Below are 9,700 nucleotides of genomic sequence, written 5' to 3' on the forward strand. Positions count from 1 at the left end.
TTCTGAATAAAGTGAAGCAGAATTTGAATTTATGGAAGATGAGGAAGTTGAGACTGAGGGGCAAGGTGATTGTGGTGAATTGCTTGATGATGTCACGGGTGAATCATGTGCTGAGCACCCTGGATCTACCATTGTGGGTAGTAAAGGATTTTAATGGGGCTGTTAACATTTTTTTGGGATGGGAAACCGGCCAAAATTGCGCACAAGGCCTTGACGAATGGGTATGAGGATGGAGGACTGAAATTGATAGATGTGGAGGTGAAGAAAAGGGCGTTACAAGTGAAAACAATTAAGAAATATTTATTTGGTAAGGAGGAGTATTGTTGGATGTTTTTTTTTTAGGACTATTTGCACAGGTATGGTGGTTGTGGTGTCAATGGTCTTTTTATGATGTTTAACAAACCCAGGTGTCAAGGGATGTCGTATTTCTAAAGAGAGGTTTTTGAGGCATGGGGGAAATATGGAGTATATAGGGAGTATGTGAAGTATGAGTGTGTAGACAGAGCCGAGGTTCTGAATCAGCCAATCTTTCAGAACCCAAAAATACTTCACAATAACAGAATACTGGTCAGTAAACATTTTGAGAAAGCCGGTATGAAACAGGCCAAGCATTTAATGTTGGAGGGTGGAAGCGTTTTTAAGGCGGAACAGGTGATCATACAAGATACAATATCGTTTATTGTCATATACACAATGGAAACATAGTTTACACTGGGCAATGAAATTCTTAATTTGCAAGTTCCCTAGACACAAAATATACTTCAAATAAAAGTAGATAAATAAACTAAACTACTAAAAATCTGTACAAAGAGCAGAGTTTAGTTAAACAAAACAGTTAAAAATAAGGTGCTGTTTAGCATGTGCAATGTTCGCATACAGCAGAAGGCCCTGAAAGACATTATCATAAGGGATGTAAGGAGGGTTAATAGAGACGTGAGGGAGGCTGTGATTGTTGGGATGTATAGAAGAGTAAGGGAAAGTATTGGTACAGGGTGGATGACACTGCTGTTAGGACAGGGAGGGATGGGCGAGGAGAACAGGATGTTCGAGTTGGGGGTGGAGAGGGGAGGTAAGAGAGTTAAGTTTGAGGATGTCAGTACAAAAAGTGTGTATATGGATTTGATGGGTGGTGGGATGAAGAGGCCAGCGTCAGAGAAGGTGTGGGGAAGGTTTTTTGAGGGGTTTGACGCAAAGAAAATGTGGGGCAACTTGAATGTGAAGTATAACTCTATTGAATATGAGCACAACTATTGTAAGATCAGGCACAATAGGGTTTTCACGAATGTTGTTTTGCACCAAATTGATAGGAATGTGGGTAGAGTCTGCAATGTTTGTAAAGAGGTGGATGAGACCTTTGATAATTATTTCATTGAATGTTCAATGTTGTTTGTCTTTTTTGAGAAGGTGAAGGATTTGTTGAGTGTACACTGGGATCAAGGTTGGGAATGATGTTGAATGGAAGAAATTGTTGTTGTTTGGTGTGGTTGGAAAGGTGAAAGATATGAATGTAAATTTGGTGAACTTTACGTTGAGCACTGTCCGTCATGCAATTGTGTGTAGGAGGAATGTTGCGCAATATGAGGGGAGGGTGATACGGGTATGGGAGTTGTTTGTGGCAACTTTTAAAAAGAATGTAAGGTTGGTCCACACGCTTAGGAGGGAGGATTTTCACAAGTATTTTGTTAGGAACAGCACTTTAGTCATGGTAACGGAATCAGGGATGTTAGGATGTAGTGTGTAGTGTTGGCACTTTTTTTCTTGCTTGTTAAGGCCTGGCAGACTACTCCGCCGCACATGTTTGTTGTGTATGGTTAGGGTTGGTTGGTATCTGCCCTCCTAAGCGTATGGACTAACCTCTCTATGTGATTGTTGTATACATTTGTGATTATCCACTATCGGTATCTCTTGTGTGTGTCATACTGTCTGTTTAGTTATGACTGGAAAAGATTGTAAATTACTGTAAATACTGAATTTGAATATAAATTGTAAACTCTTTTTTGTTAAAGAATTTTTGATTGAGAATTTAAGCAACATACAGACACTGACAACGTCTCTCCAAACTCTATTTGTGAAACATGTGGACAGTGTAGTGACGCTGCTAGCAGGGAGCAGCAGAGAGCTGCAATGACGGCGGTCCACTGTAGACCATCCCAGGTTTTGCAACGCTACGTTTCTTCAAAAGATCACGCAAACGATGACGCCCAAGCAGTGTAATGCATTGCGTTCAAATATGGAACTCTGAGTCTGGAATAACATATTCATTCATTCATTAATTTATATCATTCATTATGGATCTAATCATTGTTTCTGTACACGTCCCGTCTCTGGTCAAGGTAGAACTCTCACTCCTTACGTGCTCCTCCTGTATAAAAGCTAATATGGTCCCGACAAAAATTCCTTACGGCCATACCACCCTGAAACACCCCCGATCTCGTCAGATCTCGGAAGCTAAGCAGGATCGGGCTTGGTTAGTACTTGGATGGGAGACCTCCTCGGAAGACCAGGTGCTGTAAGTAGTGACGGGATAAAAAATAAAAAGTACGCCTGATCACGTTTGGTCTGATACCGTTCAGGTGTGCGAAGAGTAAGACTGCACAGAGCAGTGTAGTGTTTGTTGGATCGTTTGTGCTTGAGAAGGTACTTTATTTATTTTTTTCTCTATACATCTCCCAGATCTCCCATTGTTTTGGCAAGGATTATCCCGTGGACGGACAAAATGTCAACGAAAAAGGCTTGAATGGAGTTTTTTGAATTGAATTGAAAAAGTTTTTATTTCAAACAAGTAAACAATAATAAAAAATAATAATAATAAACAATCAAATAAATGAAACAAGTGGACAGTTACAATAAAATAATGTTTACTCACAATGAAAACCACAAAAGAAGAAACTGTCTTACACTTGCTTTACCTGTTCGAAAAGGGGTGAGAAGAAGAAAACTTATTTAATCTCACCCCTTCTTCCTAATTTATTTATCTATAATGATTAGCTTCCTTATATAATAATCATCAAAAAATAATTGTATATTAATATACATTAGTTTACAATATGATACAATTCATTACTACCTGCGTATTTATCTAATAATATTGTCAAGTTATCTTTTAATAATATCTAATTAAACATTCAATATTCTAAAGTGATTGTCCAATATATACATACATGAAAACATATACACTATGTTAGACACCTTCTTCATCCCTGTACCGTGTAAAAATCAATTCTTTGTATTTTACTTTAAACTGATTAATGTTTGGACATTCCTTGATCTCCCCACTCAAACTGTTCCACAGTCTTACACCACATATTGAAATACAAAACATTTTCCTGGTCGTACGGACGCTGTTCACTTTGAAATTTAATTTTCCCCTTAAATTATAGCCCCCCTCACGATCACTGAATAATTTTTGTATGTTTAAGGGTAATATGTTGATTTTAGCCTTAAACATTATCTGTGTGGTTTGAAATTCCACCAGATCTGTGAATTTTAATAATTTTGACAGTATGAATAGTGGGTTAGTGTGATCCAGATATCTCACATTGTGAATAATGCGAATGGCTTTTTTTTGGAGAATAGTAAGTGAATGTAATGAAGTTTTGTACGTGTTGCCCCAGACTTCCGTACAGTAATTGAGGTATGGTAAGACTAGTGAACAGTAGAGAATACGGAGTGATTTTTGATCTAGAACCAATTTTACTTTGTTTAATACATAAATGCTTCTTGATAGTTTTGATTGTACGTGTGTAATGTGTGATTTCCAACTGAATCGTCCGTCGATTATATTCCCAAGAAATTTATTTTCGTAAACTCTTTCAATTTCAACTCCATTTATATTTATATGTATTTCTGTGTTTTTTCTGCAGTTACCAAATAACATTAATTTTGTTTTGCTTAAGTTTAATGATAGTTTGTTTGTATCAAACCATGTTTTTATTTTGCTCATTTCCTTAGTGATGATTTTTTCTAGTTGTTTTAAATTCTCCCCAGAACAGAAAATATTAGTGTCATCAGCAAACAAAACCAACCTCAAGACATTTGAAACATTACAAATATCATTAATATACAATATGAACAGCTTAGGACCCAACACTGACCCCTGAGGGACGCCACAAGCAATGTCCAAACATGTTGAAGAACAATTCCCCAACTTCACAAACTGCTGTCTTTTGCTCAAATAGCTTTTAACCCAATCCAATACTATCCCCCTTATTCCATACCTTTCCAATTTATCAAATAAAATGTCATGATTGATTGTATCGAAAGCTTTTCTGATATCAATAAATACCCCTACTGCATATTTTTTCTGTTCAATGGCGTTTGTTATTTCCTCAACTGATTCTATTACTGCAAGTGATGTTGATCTGTTGGTTCTGAATCCATATTGACTGTCATTAATTAATTTGTGCTTTTCTAAGAATGTATCTAGTCTATTGTTGAAGATTTTTTCTAATATTTTTGAGAACTGTGGAAGTAGCGAGACTGGTCTGTAGTTTGTGAAGTGATGCTTGTTCCCAGTTTTGTACAGTGGTATAACTTTTGCTGTTTTCATTTTGTTTGGAAATTTACCAGTTTGAAATGATAAATTACAGATAAACGTCAATGGTTTTGAAATCCCCTCAATGACTTTCTTGACCAATGTCATGTCGAGGTCATTAAGATCAGTAGACTTTTTGTTTTTAAATTTTGTAACAATATCCAATATTTCTTTCTCCTCTACTGCTTTGAGAAACATTGAGTAGGGATTTCTCTCCAATAATGTACTATAATCTTCACCAGATGTCCCTGGATCAGGAATTTTTTCTGCCAGTTCAGGTCCAACATTTACAAATAATTGATTAAAACTGTTAGCTACGTCATCCATATTATAATTTGCATTATCCTTATCAATAAAATACTTAGGATAACTTATTTGCCTAGGGCTATTTCTTACAATACTGTTTAGTATATTCCATATTCCTTTAATATTGTTCTTGTTATCATTTAATATTTTCTTATAGTATTCTTTCTTGCTTGTTCTTATAATATTAATTAATTTATTTTTATATATTTTATATTTATTCTCTGCATCTTTAGTTCTGTGTCTTAGGAAATCTCTGTAAAGTGTGTTTTTCTTTTTACAGGCATTTCGTAATCCCTTTGTGATCCATGGACACTTGGTATATTTTAGTTGTATAATAAAAACTGTCCAATTGAATTGGACAGTTTTTATCATATAATGACCTAAATATTCGTAGAAAATTTTCCAATTTTCATGTCAATGTCATTTGCTTGGTGTATTATTTCCCAGTTCAGAGCCACTAAGTCGTTTTTTAGGGCGTTGATGGATTCTTCTGACTTTACTCGTTTGTAATCTGTTTGTTTATCTAGCTTATTCTTGTAATTGCAGTCATAGATTGTAAAGACTGGCAAGTGGTCACTAATATATTAATCAATAATCCACTTATTGTGTTGTTTTTGATTTCATTCTACTGGGTCTGATGATTTTCGGAATTAGTCTCATACTGTACATTGTATTGACAAATTCCTCTGTAATGTTGTGTTTGTTAGGATTTAACAGGTCGATATTGAAATCTCCACAGATAAAAACTATTTTGCTATTTATTTGAGAAAACATGCCCTCTATCCATTCATTAAATATTTCAATGCTAGACCCAGGAGCCCTATATATACAGCTAATTATGACATTTTTGTGTTTTTCTTTACAGATTTCAATTGTTATACATTCCAGTAAGTTATCAACCACAGTTGTCATACAATCCAATACCCTAAAGTTTAACGACACATCCACATATATTGCTACTCCTCCTCCACCCTTGTTTTTTCTATTATTATACCTGAGTTCATAACCATTTAGTTCGAAGTCTATCCCTTTGTCCGTGTTGATCCATGTTTCAGATATGGCAATTATGTTGAATGGTTGTGTGAATGTATTTACATATTCCTTGATATTATTGAAATTTGCATACATACTCCTGCTATTAAAGTGTATAATTGATAGTTTGCCCTTTGAAGTAATGTCCCGGTTATACTGGTCATCTGTGTAGTAGCAGCATTTGTTGTCATTGTTAATATTCAAGAAGAAATTATTGTCCGGGTCTATGTCATGTTCCAAATCAGGTAGATTGTGATCAGAGTACTCGCATGTTTTTAACTCCAGTTGGTCTTGCTCGATTATCCTCTGATATATTTCGGTGTTAATTCCAGGTGTATTTGACTGCATTCCGTCAGTGTGTGTCATGATTGTGTGTGTGTCTGCATGTTACCTCATATTCCAATTGTTGATTATTGGTATTTGACCAGCTCTGCGACATCTCTAATTACCAGCACTTTAGCTTCCTCCGGTGGCCCGTTGAGTTTGATGAAAATCTTGCAGTTTGTGGTCCAGGTGTTTTGTATTTTTTTCTGTTTCTTGAGGTAGTGTGCGTTTTTGGCTATTTCGGCGTTACGTTTGGTGAGATGCTCGTTTAGGTATACATCCGTTCCCTTCAGACGTCTACCTTCTCTCAGCAGAGCGATCTTATGCTTTCTATTGACAAACCGGATGATTATGGCCGGTTTGTCACTGCTATTTCTCCTTGGCAGAGGGTGGCATACCTCGATATTATTGCAGTTCAGGTGTATCCCTTTGGACTGCAGGAAGGCAGCCACCTGTTGCTCCGTTGAGCCAACATCCAGTTCACCGTGCCCCCCCTCGCTGTCAGCTGTCACCGCCCGGGCGTATGACCGGGGTTTGACTTGCAGCCCGGAGACAATCACATTATTGATCCTGGTGTACTGTTCTAGCTCTTCTACTTTATTCTCCAGGTCGGCAAGAAAGTAAGTAAAGTTTTTACCTCTTTTACGAGGTCCAGAAAACTGCTCTGAAGCTTTCTGACAGCAGTAACTTCCTCCGTCAGGAAGTTGAGCGACTTCTTTATGTCCTCAACATCCTCCTCCATCTGTAAATTCTTTTTAGGTCCCATAACCTGATATCCCGATTGACTCTTGATTTATTTATTTTTCATTTTCGTAATTCGAAAATAGCCTAGATAGCTTAGCTACCGTCCGGTGGCGTCTGCGACTCTGTTCTTACAACTACGGAAGCCCATGAAAGACTAGTAGATCACAGAAAGAAAGACCAGAGGGGAGAAGAGGCTGGAGATAAAGAAAATACATATACTAAAGAACTGACAGTGAGTGTGGAACTGATCGGTGAAGACACAGTAACAATGATGGAAGTGATGAAAGCTACGAAGGAGCTGATGGCTTGCCGCAAAATTGGACTGAAAAAATATGAATTAACAATAATAATAATAATAATAATACATTTAATTTAGAGGCGCCTTTCAAAACACCCAAGGTCACCTTACAGAGCATATAGTCATCATACATTTTTTAAAAAATAAATAAATAAATAAATAAATAAACATAAGCAATAAGAAATAAATAAAACAAAAACAAGACAAAACAAAACAAAAAAACAATCAAAACAGTGATCAGTTAGACGTTGTGTGCGAGTTTGAACAGGTGAGTTTTGAGTTGTGACTTGAAGGTTGTAATGGTGTCTGACTGTTTTATGTGTGGGGGGAGGGAGTTCCAGAGCCTGGGTGCTGAACAGCTGAATGACCGGGCACCCATTGAAGTGAGTCGTGATGTGGGGATACATAGTAGTCCAGCAGAGGTTGAGCGGAGGGAGCGGGAGGGAGTGTATTCTTGGAGGAGGTCGCAGAGATAACTGGGGGCTAGGTTGTGGAGAGCTTTGTAGGTGAGGAGTAGGGTTTTGTATTGGATGCGGTAGTGTACTGGGAGCCAGTGAAGTTGGATGAGGACAGGGGTGATGTGGTCAGATGATTTGGTGCGGGTGATGATCCGGGCGGCTGAGTTCTGAATGATCTGCAGTCTGTTGATGAGTTTGGTGGGGAGTCCGGTGAGGAGGGCGTTGCAGTAGTCTATGCGTGATGTGACAAATGAGTGAACTAGGATTTCAACAAAACATCTCAATGTCAATGGGACATCTCAGTGGGAAAAAGAATTGATGGACGGTTTCAAAATAAGAGGGATTAGTGTAATTGCGAAAGAGCTCACTAATGACGAAACGGTGGTTTCGTTTTTGGAGCTGCCGCATACACCTCGGACAGGGACATTATCAGGAAACTACAAGGGTGGGGGGTCTCAGCTGTATCACCTATTAAAAGGAGAATGTGGGCCGGTACCAAAATAGCAGACGGGACCAGGTTTCTTAAAGTTAAATTTAATGATTTAGTGAGGTCACTGCCGTACTCAACGAAGTTCAACACTGCTACGGGCCCCAAATATTTCCGGGTGATCCACGATAAACAGGAGAAGGTGTGAAGGATGTGTATCCAACCGGGGCATATTCTGAGGGATTGCCCAGATTTCAGATGCCACAGGTGCCATAAACAGGGGCACTACGCAAGAGTGCAGAACAGAAGAGGAACAGAGGCAACAAGGAGGAGAAGGCGGGAGCCAGGAGATGGATGTCGGCGAGGAGGAGGAGCGACCGAGAGGAGAGGGAGAGAAGGAGGAAGCGGAGCTGAGGCGAATGGAGCGGAAGAGAGTGACGTGGGAGTCGGCGGGGAAGGAGAGCAGATGGATGAGGATGAGGAGCAGGAAGGAATGGGAGAGGACGAGACGGCAGCGGAAGAGACAACGGAGACGGGAGGAGAGAAGGAAAGGGAGGAGATCGGCAGCAGCGTGGACAGTGCTGCGAGAGGGACGGACGAGCGAAAGGAGGCGCGGCGGAGGGAGCTAAAGGAGGGGAGAAGAACAGGGAAAAGAGTGGAATGACTGTGGGGGGACATGAAGAGGGAAGTGAGGGGACAAGGGAGATTACGGGGGAGAGGCACTTAGGGTGGAAGTGGGCGACTTCGGACATAACAGACAGTGATGGGGAAAACTTGGAGGAGGTGGCTGCAAATAGGAAAAGACCACTGGGGAGGAAGCAGAGACAAGGTAAGGGGAAGAAAAGTGCAAATGATAACATAACATGTGGAATCTTTTCTCATTTATACTTGTAATGATCAAGATATCTTCTTTTAATGCTAATGGGCTAAGGGACAGGGGCACCCTCAAAGCGCTTCAGTTCTGACTTGCTCCCACAATACCTTGCGAGAAAACGGAAAATCAAGAAATATCCTAGACAAGATGGAGGGCGAAAAGATGCGACAGGATTTGAAAAACACAAATTTAAGTGTTTTCTCTGTAATTAACAATTAATTATTTTATTAATTATACTCTGCAGCCCGGCCGCGGGCTTCAAAGCCCGGCCGCGGACTCTCGGAAGATCTGGATATCATACGACATGAGCCCGGCAGCTCCCCGACCCTGGGCCGCCCGACCCCGGTCCACGGCCCCGGGGGAGCTGCCGGGCTGCAGGGGGAGCTGCCGGGCTCATGCCGGGCTCAAGCCCGGGGGAGCTGCCGGGCTCATGCCGGGCTCAAGCCCGGGGGAGCTGCCGGGCTCATGTCGTATGATATCCAGATCGTCCATGTTCTAGCGACTCCAGGTTAAAAATAAGCTTTACTAATATATTATATTATATTAGTAATATTATATAAGTGATGTTATATTTATCCCCTGCCAAGTAATGCAATAATTCGTTTTAAAAATGCTGGTGGATCAATGTGAGAATGTGTGTTCCTTTTATAAACCGGTGTTAACCGGTACAAACCATTTGAGAAACATTCTCGGCGAGATGGCA

The 9,700-nt window shown here is 39.7% G+C and overlaps 1 non-coding gene across 1 annotated transcript; it reads left to right on the plus strand.

Moving 5' to 3' along the window:
- Positions 1-2,396: 2,396 nt before the first annotated feature.
- Positions 2,397-2,516, plus strand: LOC115557893 (5S ribosomal RNA). The gene has a single exon (XR_003979275.1). It is a non-coding gene; the product is annotated as a 5S ribosomal RNA (ribosomal RNA).
- Positions 2,517-9,700: the final 7,184 nt, after the last annotated feature.

Source organism: Gadus morhua, chromosome 13, assembly GCF_902167405.1.
Source record: "Gadus morhua chromosome 13, gadMor3.0, whole genome shotgun sequence".
NCBI classification, from domain to species: Eukaryota; Metazoa; Chordata; class Actinopteri; order Gadiformes; family Gadidae; genus Gadus; species Gadus morhua.